Source organism: Anabrus simplex, chromosome 6 (assembly GCF_040414725.1).
Source record: "Anabrus simplex isolate iqAnaSimp1 chromosome 6, ASM4041472v1, whole genome shotgun sequence".
NCBI classification, from domain to species: Eukaryota; Metazoa; Arthropoda; class Insecta; order Orthoptera; family Tettigoniidae; genus Anabrus; species Anabrus simplex.
The window spans coordinates 111482856-111499753 of NC_090270.1; the positions used below are offsets into that span (position 1 = coordinate 111482856).

At 39.2% G+C, this 16898-nt stretch overlaps 1 long non-coding RNA gene across 2 annotated transcripts in view; it reads left to right on the plus strand.

Annotated features, from left to right (window-relative positions):
- The first annotated feature begins 416 nt into the window (after positions 1-416).
- The window catches only part of LOC136875524 (uncharacterized), a 60584-nt gene continuing 44102 nt past the window's right edge, over positions 417-16898 (plus strand). Inside the window, exons 1-3 of one of the 2 annotated variants that reach the window (XR_011018406.1) lie at positions 417-488; positions 613-713; positions 16208-16305. This is a non-coding gene — a long non-coding RNA (uncharacterized lncRNA). The other variant, XR_011018405.1, reaches the window with a different exon arrangement.

Consider the following 16898-nt stretch of genomic DNA (forward strand, 5'->3'; position numbering starts at 1 on the left):
TACCGCGGTCCGCGGTAATTGTTCGGTTCAGAGGGTAGTTGTCTATTTTTAAGAATAGGAATAAGAAAAAAATCATTCCACGTAGGTGCCGTAATAAAATTTCGAAAGATGTCATTATACATCTCTAATAATACTTTCTTAGCTCTAAGTGGTAATAATTTAAGCATCTGATACGATACATTGTCAGGACCGGGAGATGAAGTCGAACAAGATTGGAAAACCGTACCGCACTAAATGGTAAATACCCAAAAATTATTCAGAAGGTGTGGGCACCTAATTTAAGCCAGGGATTGGTTGCAGTGTTGCATATATAAAAATCAGAAATATTCAGTCTGATACCAGGTGATATTTTTAATACAATTTAGCTACTTTTTGTGTTCGTAAGTTGACAACACTGGCCACTATTTTTGTTTTGGTGGAAACATGTTTATGTTTATGTTGATGTTATAGGGATGAGATTAGTATTGGAAATGACTAAAATATACCGTGTTAGTAGTTCATATATTTAATTGTCAATAGCTGTATACAATATAGTTATTGTTATTCATTTATAGAATCAAAGCAGATTTTGTTTGTTCAGTTTTCTGACGTTTGCATGTTTTGGTTATGTAGGTCTACGTAGGAAGGGTTATCGGTTACTTATGAAGATTTGTATCATTTGACAGCTTTGCAAGAGAATGGTGCTTCTTAATGTATGGCAGATTATGAAAATGGTAAGTTTTTCCTATGCGTGTTGAACACAATAAGATACAACAAATCTAATTGTATATAAGTTACCTACAAATGTAAAGAGGTTATGTTATGTTTAATTAGAGTACTATTTCATCTACCTTTGATTGACTGAGTTTTAGGAAGCAATGGATCAGTCCCTGTATAATTTTTTTAATGTGAGGATGGAATTTTATAGGCTAATTATTTTCTTTCAAACCTGTGTGGTGGGAGATCCACTTCTTGATCATTGTTTTTCTGTCATCACTTAATTGCCTTTATATTCACATGACAACTCTAGATTTCCATTTGATTCGTTTCATGTTATAGGTTTAACAGTTCACTTATCAGAGGAAATTTTTTATATTATCTACAAACTTATAATTCGTAACGTAGACCTAATGGCTTGGGAATACCCTTCTAGGATGTCAGATTCCAAGAAGACTGTCTTGCAGGAGTACCGGTACTTTTACATCATATGTATGTTGTGGGAAAATTTTAATTTTAAGAAAAATAATCTGTTTTATCAGTCCAATTTTTTAAATTTGTAAGTGCTCTGTTTTAAGGGTTAGGTGGGCCTCTATTAAAAAAATCATCATTTGTGTGCGCTTTGACCTACATTGTATGAATAGTTCAAGAAATTGTATATTTTGTGGGTTATGCAATACTAGTAGGCCTACCATTTTCTGTGTTCCTATTAGCTGAGCAGTTTGCTGTTGTCTCTAATAGAGCTCACATCATGTTTGGCCACAGGGCTGCCACATTCTGTGAAAACAAAACTACGAAGTTTGAAAGTGTGTGGCGTGGGCCAGATGTATCTGCAATGTAAATATATTAAGGTGTCTTGGCCTGGGTCAGATGTGTCCATGACATGTTCACTGATATTTTAGCCAGGCCAGTGGTCTTGTCACCAGCCAGTGGTCTAACCCAGGCTTTTCGTCCCATGGGCACACTGCATTTAAGTGGGCGAGCAGGTGACAATTGTGCATAGTTGAGCCACAGTGATGTGGTTATGTCTGTATTACTCCAGCCTGGTTGACAACATATTTCTAATGTTATAAGTAAGTGGAAGCGAATGAAATCGTAATGGAGTGCGTCTCAGAGGAGAGATGTGTTCATTGTGATGTCCAGGAACCCACCATCCGCCCCAAGAAGTACATTTACTTTTATAACTTAATGAAGAGTATTAAACACCATTTTCATTCCTGAAGTAGTTACTTGTATTCCTATTGGCCACTGTAAAGTGGCACGTGATCTCGTTCCTATCAATAATGTTAATCATAATCCATTACCAAACCCAGCACAGTAAAAGCGCAAGGAAATGTAACAGGCGTAGGGCCACTTTGTGGCTTCTAACCTGGAGGCTCACGCCCCCAGTACCCCTTTGCTTGTCCCTATACTACAGGTCTCGTCCAGATCCTGTCCTAACATCCGCACGGCAAGAACTACTCCAGACCAATGGTCTTGTCCAGGTCCTATCCTAACGTCTGCACAGCAAGAACCAGTCCAGACCAGTGGTGTTTCCACACAAAACTAGAGGCCTAGGGCCGCTTTGCAGCTTCTAACCCAGACCCCCTTTGCTTATCCCTATATCACAGGTCTTGTCCAAATCCTACCCTGATGTCCGCATGGCAAGAACCACTACAGACTAATGGTCTTGTCGTCCAGGTCGTGTCCTAACCATCAGTTCCTAAGTACAGAGGTTGGCAGCACTGAGCACCGCTTGACAACACCCTTCCCGAGAAGGCCGGGAGCATGTAAACAAACGACAGTCATTACGCAGGTGGGAAAGTCTTGTCGACTGGGCTGGAGTAATAATATTATAGGTATATGTCACGGCCATGAAATGTCCACCCCATGGTGGGCAAAGGTCTGCCAGTCGGACTTGATCACTGCGGTGACACCCTACTTCGAAATGGAGGCAAAAACAAACTATTGAAAAAGAGAGGGCCTCACCGAATCTAATTGCACACAGCCAGTTGGATAAACAGTATGTATATATATTTTTTGTACGCAAGCAGGATCCCATGCAAAATGCTTACCATGAGGGCAGTCTGTTGTATCGAGAAGGTATAATATTGAGCGTCGCTACAAAAATGAAACATGCTCATTCACACAATACTGTTATAGGGGCTGATCGAATAAAAACTGTTGAAGATAGAATTTAAGTACTATTTTCAGAAACTCAGTGAACAGGGAAAGTCATTAAAAAAAAAAACAACCTACAATATTGTGTAAAATCAAGCATAAAACTTTTTAAATTATGTATTACATTTTACTAAATGGATGACAGGAATTTTGTTAGTGGAAATTCTGTCATTCTAAGCCAAAAAAATTGTAAATTGTAGCTTGCATGCATCAACCCTGTATCTTTGTGCAGCTGCTCAAAAACAGAATGAGCCCATGGTGTCGTATCAGTTCCTCGCAGATATATATATATTATTTCTCAGAAACACTTGAAACTTATAGATATAATGTTTGTTGTGGGTAACCACAGGGTTTTATCTACATGGGAGGTGAGTTATCCTTTGATAATAATAAAATTAAGTCTTAGGGTCGTATTCATGAACGAGACTTAGACTTAGAGGGCGGTAAGTCGGCCATTTCCATTTCATAATCGCTACTTGGAGGTAAGTAAACTTAGATGGCGACTTACTTCCAAGTCGCCGATGTTCCGTACTTAAGTAGACTCTGAGATCAGAAAAATAATAAAATGGCAGATATTGCTGGTGTAGTTAATTTTGTAGACGAAATTGAAGAGATCCAGGAACGTATTCGGTACGTTGTGCCTAATCCTCGGCGTATTATAAAGAGATGCACGGAACCCAGTTGAATTTAATACAGATAATGAGTTCAGCAAACGATATAGATTTGACGAACGTACAGTAGCCTATTAGATGTACTAACCATGTTTGAAAACGAATTTCAGAAATATATTAATCGAGGATCACCCATATCTCCAATAATACAGTTGCTAATTTCGTTAAGATTATTTTTTAACTTCACGTCACATCGACACAGATAGGTCTTATGGCGACGATGGGATAGGAAAGACCAAGGAATGGGAAGAAAGCGGCCATGGCCTTAATTAAGGTACAGCCCCCACCAGCATTTGCCTGGTGTGAAAATGGGAAACCATCTTCAGGGCAGCTGACAGTGGGGTTCGAACCCACTATCTCCCGGATGCAAGTTCACAGCCGCGCGCCCCTAACCACACTGACAAATCGCCCGGTCGTTAAGATATTATGCTACAGATAAGAGTAAAATTATTGTTACTATAGCGCAAATCTTTTGCACTTTCTACTCATCGTGTTATCTATTTAGGTAAAGGGATGATCAGCACAGTTTAATGCATTCTTATGGTAAATACAATAGTCTTTCACACTTCCATGGTTTTCAGGTAACTTTTAAATTGATTCCCCTGATTTACGAGGAGTAAGCCAGCCCTCAGTATGTAGAATAATCAAAAGAATATCGAATATCGATCCTGACTGCCCGAAAGAGACCACAGTTTGTTTCGTTCCCAAATGAAGCTGAATAATGCGCGACCTGTGTATGAAAGATCCCGATTCCCTGGAGTGGTTGGAGCTATTGATTGCACCCATGTACCAATAATAAGTCCAGGTGGCAACCATGCTGAGGTTTTCCGTGATAGGAAAGGAATTTTTAGTTTCAATTATCAGGACATAGCCAACCACGTGATGAAGTTTATTGATTTCGTTTTTAGCTATATCTTTCTTCTCTTTCACTAGTTCTAGCAACACCTCCCTTTCATAGTTGTTGAAGGCAATTTTTTCTTTCCATCCATCGTCGGGAAATAAAAATTAACTGTATTAACTGGATTGGATTGAGTTTAGAATCCAATGCGTTCTATAATGCAGGAAAAAAGCTGAATTTCTTCTTCTTCTACCTCTTTATTAAGAAAAAAACATTGAGTGATGGGAGATGCTACACTGCTCTTCCATTGTTTTCATTGCCAACTTCATATCTAATTCTTCACATCGTAACTTACCAAAGTCTACTTACGCCAGAGTCTACTTTGTAAAAGTTGCGTTTATGAAACAGACTTCCACGAAACTCAACTAAGCGAACTTACGTAAGTCGAAGTCAAAGTCACGTTCATGAATACGACCCTTAGTGTCTACTGTAAAATATTAAGTGTGAAGAACAGACAGTACCATGTGCTCATTCCATGTTTGAGTGACTGTACATTGTAATAAAAATTGTAACGTGTCACTTTTCTTTGAAGTGTAATTATAGGAAAATAAAACAATGTCTGTTAACATCGAGCGTGGTATAAATCAAACACAAATATTTAGAAAAGCATTTGCTTGCAATTATAGTTTATGCTGTACTCCAATCAACATTCCGTTAAAAATTATGCAAGGAAAGCTTCATAGTCACAATCGAATGCCGCTCTTCCTGTGCCGTACCAAATGTGTCCACTCGCTTGACTGTAACGTATGCTTGATACATAAACTGCCTGCATGTACATCAAGCCAGCCCGGCTGCACCGAGCTAGTGTCATGGGCGCCCAGCTGAGCAACTCTGGTCTAACCATTAGAGACCAATGGTATTATCAGTAGCCAAAACTGTTGTAGAGGATACTAGATGCCTGTGGGCTGCTTTGCATCTCTGACCTGAGGGCTTAAATGCACAAGCCCTCTTTGCTTGCCGCCAGACCAATGGTCTTGTGACTAGCAAGTAGTCTAAGCAAAATGGACCAATGATCTTGTTACTAGCGTATAATCTAACCAAACTACATCTATGGTCTTTTCACTAGCCACACGTAAGTTGGCAGCCTCGTGTGGTGTGTTATTACAATGTGCAATTCGTACCATGTGGGACTTCTGACCTCTCTATTGCACCCCTGTTAGTAAAGTTTTAACTATTCTGCACTTTGTTCTAGGTAAGTTATTCTGGTGTAGGATTTGGAATGGTAGCGGAGACTGATGTAGTACCATGGAACACGTCCTGATTAACTTTTTCTGTTTTACAGTCTTATTAAGGGTTAAAAAGATTGAAGCAAGGTGTGAAGTGTTCCATAGTACAATGTGATCATGTACCATGGCATGTACCCGTTCGTACCTTGGAACATAGGATATATAGATGGGAAATGGCTGAAATAAATATTTGAAATAAATTTAGAATTTGGAAACCATTTTTTTTTGTTCCCAGCAGTCAATACAAGTGGACAGACTTCCCTGATAACTTCCTCCACACAGTAGATGCCTTAAAGGTTTGTTGACCGGACAAGATGGCCGTGCGGTTAGAGGCGCGCGGCTGTGAGCTTGCATCCGGGATATAGTGGGTTCGAATCCCACTGTCAGCAGCCCTGAAGATGGTTTTCCGTGGCTTCCCATTTCACCCAGGCAAATGTTGGGGCTGTGCCTTAATGAAGGTCATGGCCACTTCCTTCCAACTCCTAGGCCTTTCATATCTCATCGTCGCCATAAGACCTATCTGTGTTGGTGTGACGTAAAGCCACTAGCAAAAAAAAACAAAAAAAAAGAAAAAAAGAAAAAAAAAAGTTTGTTGAGAAGCCACTGATCTTTTAGCTAATTGAAGACTTCCGAGGTAAGTATACAGTTCAATCAAGAGGCCATAGTTTATGAGAGGTATGGGGGGGGGAGTGACTATTACAATGTCTGAATCAGATTGCCATATCAAGAGTGGATGATTTGTTAAGAAGGAGTTCTAAAGGTGCGTTGAGGCTGGAGTGTCCAGAGTCTAAACATTAGGAAAGATAGTAGTTCCAAAAAGAATAAGGTAGATTGGGGGGTGTGACGTCTGCAGAACCTGGCAGTCTTGTTACAATTAATGTGGCAAACTGGGATTCATATTTCTCCAATGTTATTAGTGTTTTCTCGAGTACATTTTAAGCCTTGTAGGCTTAAACCATACTTGAGATGAGCTCGTCATTCACCAGCAGAAAACATTCTCCTTGGTGTCCGGTTGGCCATTTTTGTTCCGCAGTTAACATTTCTTTGATATGTAATGTTCTGAACACGACCTAATATGTTGAAAGTTTATTTAGAGTGCATGTGGTTGTGAAAATTAAATACGGTATTCATATAGGAAGGTTTCTTCGTTTGACCACCCAGAAGAAGTAGCAGTACAAATCGACCCAGGTGTCAGTGATCACTTTCAACATTGTCAAAGAACAACGCAATATTTATTTTGTTAAAACTGGTCACCCTGATTAAACCTTTGAATCCTGAGGGTTCTTATGGATATGTCAGGATGATATTTCATGAATCCCCTCGTTCATTCCTCTCCAGCTATTTCTTGCTTATGCCATAACTGAGGGTACGGTAATTCTTATTGCTAGTATGGGTGAACTTGTAAGCCAGTTCCCTAATACCTATTCTGGTTAAACCATAGGTCATTTTTGCAATCGTTTTCAAGTACTCCTACAAACAATTTTCTTTGAACTCAGAAAATACTGTACTTTTCTCTTCTCTAATCTTGTGTTATAACAGGAAGTTTCAGCTTCAAAGTTTTGAAATTTTGACAGACGTCTTATCAGAGTAGCTAACTTCACACTGTACACTTTGCAGATGGCTGGAAAATTTTTAATGTCCAATAACAGACTGGGACAAATATTTCAGAATCCCTATGGGAATCAACATCTATGTCATCTGATGGCCAAACAGGCATCAATTCTTGGTAATGAGACAAAGTCTCTCATAGTGCATTGGCACTGCCGGTGGCTCCAAGTAGCCCAAGCAGTGGCCTCCACGGTATGCACTAGCCATGCGTCTTGGTGGGTGTGCTAGGTACCAACTGATGAGCCCAACCTAGCACACGGGGGAGAAATGCTGACAACCAGGAATGAGTTTGCTGGAAAATGTATAATGTCCAATAACAGTCCATTTATATTGGTATTATAAATTTACTCATTCGAGACAGATATTTCAAATTCCCTATGAGAATCATCATCTATATCATCTGATGGCCAAGCGGGCATCAATTTTTGGTAATGAGACAATATCTCTCATCGTGCATTGGCACTGCCGGTGGCTCCAAGTAGCCTAAGAAGTGGCCTCCACGGTATGCACTAGCCATGAGTCTTGGTGGATGTGCTAGGTACCAACTGATGAGCTCAACCTAGCACACGGGGGCAAAACGCTGGCAACCAGGAATGAGTTGGCTGGAAAATGTATAATGTCCAATAACGGACCATTTATATTGGTATTATAAATTTACTAATTTGGGACAAATATTTCAGATTCCCTATGGGAATCAACATCTATATCATCTGATGGCCAAGCAGGCATCAATTTTTGGTAATGAGACAATATCTCTTATAGTGCATTGGCACTGCCGGTGGCTCCAAGTAGCCTAAGCAATAGCCTCCACGGTATGCACTAGCCATGAGTCTTGGTGGATGTGCTAGGTACCAACTGATGAGCCCAATCTAGCACAATAAATAGAGAGGTGGATGATCCGCCTAGTAAATACTATGTGTTAATTTTTTATTTACCTTTCACCTTAACATTATGTCTAGTACATGTTTTGAGAATATGCACATTCTCTTCTGCAGCCAGTTAAATTAAAATTCCTGTATACAATAAGACCTAGTGAAAATGGGGCCTCCCCATTAAGAAATCTAAAACTATGACCAGTACAATGTAACATGTTAAAAATTGATGGGAGCATGGAATTAAATTACATCTTGTCATATACAGTAAAACACAGTAGGATGATGTCTGTATGAATTAAAATGTTGAGCACTGAGTCCTTGGTGTTCCAATACTTTCTTGTAAAATTCAGGTGGAGTGGTATTAAGAATAATCTGCTGCTAGGTCATCAGCCCAGAGGCTGGTTGGATCCTCAAATAGCACCACCAAAGGCTATGCAGTTATAGGGAAACTGTAAAAACCAATGGCAGAGCCCAAATAAGGCGTACTAGGCATGATGAGGAGTGAGGTAGTTTGCCATTGCTTTCCTCACTGGACCAGAAGGTGCTACTGCAGCACGACTGATCCTATGAACAACACTTTTCATAACACAGACACTAGTTGTGCTCCAAATGTCATTACTCAGCACCACCCATACCCCAGCAGCTTCCATATTGTCACAGCCATGGATGAGACTGGACTTCGGTGGAAGGTACACTTTGCTCTGGCCTGGGCCAAGAGACGGATACAAAAGTACTGCATCCATCAAGAAATGGCAATGGGCCAATGAATAATATAAAATGATATAAAAACTTGTTGTCAAGCCGATACCCTCCGTTAATATGTGTGTTATGCAGCCAGGTCGATATGAACTTAATATGGTCTGTAAGAAGGAAAAGTAAAATAGTAACTGTAACTGGAAGACTGTAACATAACAAAATGAGAATACACCTCGTAAAAATATTAAAACTTACCGATGTTATAATATAAGTACTGCGTAAGGCTGTCATGCAGCTGTCAAGGAGATACAAAAGCAAGTGAAGTTGTTCGACGACTGATTGCGGAGTTGCAGTGGGAGGCGCGGTGGATGGAAAGAGGGGTGGAGGGTACCGGCATCAATTTTTGGTAATGAGACAAAGTCTCTGATAGTGCATTGGCACTGCTGGTGGCTCCAGGTAGCCTAAGCAGTGGCCTCCACGGTATACACTAGCCATGCATCTTAGTGGGTGTGCTAGGTACCAACTGATGAGCCCAAGCTAGCACACGGGGGTGAAACACTGGCAACCATGAATGAGTTGGCTGGAAAATTTATTATGTCCTATAATGGACCATTTATATTAGTAAAATAATATACAACTGTATTGTACTGTTTCACTCATATCAGCATTTAAAGGCTTGAGACTTGAACTTTTTAAATGTTTTCATTGGATTTCCACAAACTTTTGGAAGCACAATGCCGATCGGCACACGTCTTGCTACTCTTTTAGAACTTGCTCTGTACTACATTTACGTATTTGATCTACGACTTCTTCACGATTTTTGGAACTATCGACATGCAGTGTTAAAATTATACAGTGCCTCATGAACTACAACTGAATAATACGTATTTGATTCTAGACTACTTCATAACATTGAATTTTCAACACAGTGATCCTTAAAATGTTATATTATGTCATAAACAGCATCTGACAGAATCATTTGAACTTCACATTTGGTTGCTTGTGCATTATCTTTTATACTTATTTGTGATAACTGAATTTTCAACACACAGTGTTCCCTAAAGTGTTTTAGTGCTTCACAGACAACAACTGACGGAATTATTTAAACTTCACATTTTATCTACCTGTGCATTGTCTTTTATACTTACGTGTGATCGGCTGATGATGACCAAGAATACTGGTCGAAACCGGTACCAATAATAATTAAGTAGAAATGTAATACATTTCTTATTTTAATAATATTGAAAGGTGGAGCCATCATATATTTTCTTTCAACTTAATATTAATCATTGCCTCAGAGGAGTGCGACAGGCTTCGGCAGCCGGCACAATTCCTATCCTCAACACTAGATGGGGGCTTCATTCATTCCATTCCTGGAATGACTGGAAACAGACTGTGGATTTTCAATATACAGTGATCATCACAGCCAGACAAAAATATAGAGGAGAGGAAATCATTTAAGAAGGTTTATGAAGGAAATACAGGGTCTTTATTTATGCTTGGCAAGGACAATTTTGCTCGACCTTGGCCGATGATGACAGGCCGCTACCGGCCGCTGGCGTGCGCGGTTTCCGGCACTTCTGCAGTTACTGAGAGCTGAACTCCGAGATAGTAGGGTGTTCAATGAAGCTACTGCGTACTGTATGTTGTATTGTATAGTGTTTTATTGTGATTGTGTATAGTGCTGTAATGTATGTGAAATATTTGTTACGTGAATGTGTATATCTGCACAATACTTACATTAAGTGCAGAAAATCGTGCACTTGGACAAGACAAAAGTTTCGAGCGAAATTTACAGGGAGACCCATTCCTGTCACTTGGACAATAAAACAACTGGCCAAGAGATTCAAACGTACACATTTAGTAAACAATAAAAATGGACGTAAAGGTCATTATCTCCTTACTGAGGCTAAATTAGTTGACATTGGCGAAAGATTGGAACACACACCACAAAAATCACTTAAGCATTTGGCGCAGGAAACTGAGGTATCTCATGCTTCTGCCTGGAAGGCAACAATGTTATAAAAACTGAAACCATACAAGATTAGCGCAGTGCAACAATTACAACCGCTAGATCCCGTTAAGAGAGTGAATTTTTGCAATTGGGATATAGGGAAGGTAGACTCAGGTGAAATTGACCCCAAGTTAATTTTTTTTCAGAAGAGGCTAATTTCCATTTGCATGGCCGTGTAAGCTCACAAAATAACAGATACTACAGTGCAACAAAACCAGAACTAGTGTTTGAGCAACCGCTTTATGATGAGAAAATCGGGGTCTGGGTCGCTTTGAACGGGCATAGAATTATAGGCCCGATATTTTATGAGGGCACAATAAACAATGTGCATTATAGAGATGAAATCCTTGACCAGTTCTTTGATGAACTGACATACGCAGAACATTTTTTGGCATATTTTCAGCAGGATTCTGTCATAGTTCATACAGCTGAGGCATCAATTGCTGAATTACGCCGCGTGTTTGGTACAAGGATCATAAGTAAAAATCTGTGGCCCCCTCGTAGCCCAGATTTAACGGCATGTGATTTTTATTTGTGGGGAATGTTAAAAAATGTAGTTTATGGGAACAACCCCCACACACTAGATGAACTTAAAGACAATATAAGAGCTGCAATTGCATCCATCAATGCTGAAGAACTTGGTAGAGTAACCAAAAACTTCATTAGGAGATGCCGATTATGTTTGGCAGCACATGGAGGACATTTTCAGCATAAACTGTAAAAATGGTGAGTAAAATGCATGATAATACATGATAATGATTTTGAGCATAAACTGTAAACATGGTGAATAAAATGCATGTTAATGATTTTGAGCACCGTATTCTGCCGTACATACGCACGCACGGTAGCCGGCAACTGAACCGTCACTGGCGGCCAAGATCGAGCAAGAAAGTCCTTGCCAAGCATAAATAAAGACCCTGTATAATGCCCTAGTTCAGTATTAAGGCATCTTAAAAATTTAGATGTTGGGATATAAACAAGGACATACAGTGTAATCTGACTCTTTCTCATTCTATACTAAGATATCTTGAATTCCAGTGTGTTCACACTCTGAGTACAATATCCTTGTGTTTCTTTAATACATTTGCTGAATTACAGCATAAAAACTAAATGTTTAAATGCTGTTATCTCAAAACAATCTGTGATGTCTTTGTATTGAGGTAGGGCAGCAATGTATGGGAGAAAAGATTGACATGGAAAAGAACTATTTTGATCTTTATCAGTCAAAGAAGAGATGAGACTATAGACTGTCAAGTGATCTGAAGAAGAGAGAATCTATAACGAAGGTGATACATCAGAAAAAGTTTAATGATTGAATGTAAAGAGCAAAGGGATGGTCAAGATGGAACTATGTGACTTGGGCATGAGATTAAACTGGTTTTATAATCTCCAAATTTACAGGGCTTGCACTTGTATATCTCTTAAAATCCGTGGCAATTGAAGGTTCACAAGCGTTATTATCAGATAAGCCTTTTGATGACTTAAATAGTGAATGGCTCATCAAAAGATACAGTTTGGAAACATAAGTTTAAGGGGATAGAGAGCAGTTGTTGTGCTGTTTACATATGCTTCTTTGTTGATCATCCATGGGGTCAGTGGGTCCTATATAGAGGAGCACAACACATTTCTTTTTCACCTATAACAGAACTCTGTATCTCACGGCACTGTTGCCTGTCAAATGCCTGAAAATTAAAACTTTACCCAGATTGATAGAAGCATACCTGCCAACTTTCCTGATTTAGGCGGGAGACTCCCGATTTTCGACAGTTATTCCCGCCCCCCGATTATTCTTTTATTTCTCCTGATTTTAAGCTTATTTTTGGTGAACTTCAAACATTTATTTTCAAATCCCGCCATTTCGGCTTTATACGCCAGTGGCCGGAAGTCCTTCTCCCGCTGGCCGCTTTCAAATGAAATACCAATGTTTATTAATACGAGAAATATGCGCAAATGTGTGATGTTTATTGAAACCTGTATATCGATTGTCAATCCCTTTTTCTCGCATGCTATTGTTTGTGTTCGTTCACATCAGTCTAGTCGATTCTAGAAACTATTCGCTAGATTTTGAGTCTTAGGTAAGGGCAGGTTTTTCTGACATTCAAACACCTGTGTCACAGTGTGGTCTTCGTGTAATTTCATAAGACTGTAAGTAAGCTTTGGCTCGAGTAAGATGGTTTTTTTAACTTTTGTGCGCAGCTTGTCCTGTTCTGTGGCTCTTGGTTCTTTTCAGAATTGTTTTCAAGCTTGGGCAAGTTAAACACACATCCGTTGCAGGTGTCCCTAATCATAAGTTAAAGGATACGTTGAAAACATCCCTGAAGTAATGAAGACTCACACGGAATTCAGGAGTGCACATTCCTGATCATACTTTTGGTATAGTTTACGCATATTTAGATTAGGAGGCAAATATTGTCTCTTACATTCTGCCCTGCAATAGTGAACTTCTTTAACAGCCAGTTTCTTTATGAATGGTTTCACGGCCAGCCTCCTTCTCCCAAATGTGATACAATTTTCTGTCACCTCTACAGTGTTCAACTCACATCTGTCCAGTATTATTAAAATGAGAAGCAATTCCCTCCACACGCATTAGTTGTCTATTCAGTATACCTAGAAACGCATCACATAACATAGGCAAAATATTCTTGTCAACAGTTCTCACAAAGTAGTGTGCAGATAGATGTCTGTCCAGTCATCTTACTCTCAGCCCATATCAGACATGTATTAACACTTACGTACTTACAAGTGTATGTACGCATCTTGCAGTTGCTTGGTCGTATGTTGAAGAAATGGGGTTTCCGTTCATCTGCTGACCTTGTTAAGGAGTGCCCAATTCGAACATTTAACGGTGATCTGAGACTTATACACCAAGTGTCTCCGAGTGCTGTGGACTGGTTGTCAAATTTAGACATTTCCATTTGATACTAGATATTTTGTGTACTTGTAAAGCCTTACGATATGCAGGGTTTTTCACCTAAGATGTTACACGGAAATAACTCCTAAACCATTAAAGATATCGGCATTCTGTTTTCATATTCGTAAATGGTGCCCAGGGTCTTGTAAAATAACACGCTACTTATTCTCATGGCATGATTAATAACCGAGGTATTATCAACAGTTCTCACAAAGTAGTGTGCAGATAGATGTCTGTCCAGTCATCTTACTCTCAGCCCATATCAGACATGTATTAACACTTACGTACTAACTCCATATTCTTAAATTGAATGGTAGGAATGTATACAGTTGGCCTAAAAGTTCAACTGTGTACAAGTTCAAATATCTAAGTATTTTCAAAATCGGACAGTTACTTTTTGAGATATCAATGAGAACACATTTGGGCTTTTGCATGCCATATCAGACAACGTACAGTCGGCCAAGGACGTATTGGCATGCAGGCTGTTTCCTGGCATTGATTCCAGCCACAGAACGGATACCAGGTATGTACTGTAAACTGTCGTACACATAATGTGATGTACCGTAACATACCCTAGGTGTGTAACGTTATTATGTGACTGGCGAACACACAATGGGGAAGGGAGATTATTCGGACATTATTCATTTTCTTTTCTAGAAGGAGCTCTTCCGGTGTCCTGTATTACGTTTATTTCTCAATTCATACAGTACTATGTACTGTACACTCAAAGCAGTGACAGTTATAGCTTTCGTTATGTTTCTTTGAAGTCAAAGTAATTATTTTATTCCTCTTAAAAACATCACACCTCCCTATCCTGTCATGAGTTTGCCTGTCATACACACTTTGCAAACCCATCACATATGTATGATATGCTTTACAATCCTGGTATCCATTCTGTGGCTGGAATCACACCCAAGAATCTGCTTGTGCATCAATATGTCCTTGCCCGACCTCATGCTGTTTGATGCGGCATGCAAACAACAGCGCATTCTGTTCTTATTGATATCTCAAAAACTGTCATATTTGAACTTGTACGCAGTTGAACTTTTAGACCAGCTGTATGAATTTGTGCCATTCTATTTAAAAATATGGATTTAGTATCAATATCTCAGTTATTAATCACCCCATAAGAATACGTAGCACATTATTTTACAAGCTCCTGGGTACCATTTACGAATATGAAAACAGAATGCCGATATCTTTAATGGTTTAGAAGTTATTTCCGTGTAACATTAGGTGAATAACCCTGTATGTAATATATATAGGTCCTATGAGAATAAAATATTTTATTGAACTGACGGACATCTGCTTTTGTCAATTCATTGCATTTAAAAGCCTTAGCTTTTGTTTTGTGAACATATGCCAGACACTTTGGTGGCTTTGTGCTGTACTTACAGAAAAAATGCAAACATAATTAATCTTTCAAACTATGTGAACTATCAGGTTCCTGACCAAAAAAAAAAAAAAAAATTAAAAAAAAATTTCTCCGGGACTTGTAGTCAATGGTCTTGATGTTCCCTCCATAATGTAACAACCTCGCGCTAATGTGTTCTGCAATACCGTCTGTGATGTCTGTAATAATGCAGCTAATCTTTTGATTGTAGACCTTCAACACATTCCAACAGATGGCTCCTAATTTGTAAGTGCATTAAGCTGGTTTTGATAGGGATTTTCATTGCTTGCCTTGTGCAATAAGCAGGTTTTGCAGCGGAGCCTCATATTCAACAGCCCTTTAACATGGTTAAATAAATGAGTGTGATATAGACGTTCGCAGTAGCTTATATTCTGGACTTCGAGGCACCAGTAAGAACCCAAATTGGCCAAAAATGCATTAAGCAGGTTTTGATACGTGAGCCCCTCATATATTAGAATAAGCACAAGTCAGCTTAAGAAAACAAAGCAACAGAAAGAGGAAACTTGGACAAACATGAAAACACAGTAGGAGAGTGCATCTTCAGGCACTGCCTGTCGTGCATGGGGTCTCTCCTCGTTAGTCCCAGTTCTTTTACATCCATTTCTCCTCAGCACCTGACAAGCTCGCTTCTGCTTTCCAGCTTCATCTAGATGGGGGACTTCAATGCTGTTCACAGATCTGAGGAGAAGTGGATGTAGGAATACTGAAATGGGAGAGAACTCATCTGTGTGTATGTAGATGTGAAGATTGTCTTTGTTATTGTGGTTTATTTTTGTCTTGGTCTCCCCTTTCTGCTCGACAGTGGACAAGATTTTCTATTGAATTTAAGCTTATTTTCCTATGTAGCTTTTGAACTGTAATAGATATACAAGTGTAAATACTATGTCTGAAGACCAGCAAAGTGATAGTATAAATGTAATCTTCTCATAGGAATTATATGAGACCATCTGTGAAACTAAACTACAAATTTAGAAATCAAAGGTCCTTCTGATATAATAGTCTTTCCTATCTACATTGTGTTCTAAATTTTCCTTTCAGGTCAGTTCTACCGGTTGGCAGCTGTGTGGTCCTCAACATAGCATCCATCATACCTAAGAAGATAACGCTGTTGGAAGAAGTGGACTTCAGCAATAATGGTGAGAATCTGTATGTTGATGTACTGATGTAGGCTTTCATGGCCATCTAATTGATGTCTGTAGCAGGCTTTTGGGTTGTTAGTGAATCACAAACTCTCACCATCTCTGGATGATTTCCAGCCAGTGTGGCTGAAACTTCTGAGTTGGCTGCCTTTACACCAAGCCACTCCCTGTCTAGACCAGTGCACAGTCCATTCCTATTTAGTCCAGTTGAGGTCATCTTTTAGACTGGACTAAACTAGATTAGACAAGACTGGGCTGTCCTGAAGCAGTCATTTCTTTAACGCTTTATTTAACACTACCGTATTTCAACATGGACCCTGGCGGTGAGCTGGGTCTTTTTCATGAATTTTAATACATTATTACACAACAGCAAAACATAGTGCATACCTGATTTCTGTATTGTATGAAGGTGTTAATTAGGAAGTACGTATCTAAAGTATTTTAATTTTACTAGTCTTACTAAAACCATAAAAACATGTATGAGAAAAAACTTTTACATTAAAGTTTTGCCAATAAGCCTGCTCAAACAATAAAAGTGAATCATTTAATGTGGCTATTTAAGCTGCACATAAACACAATTACATTTGAAA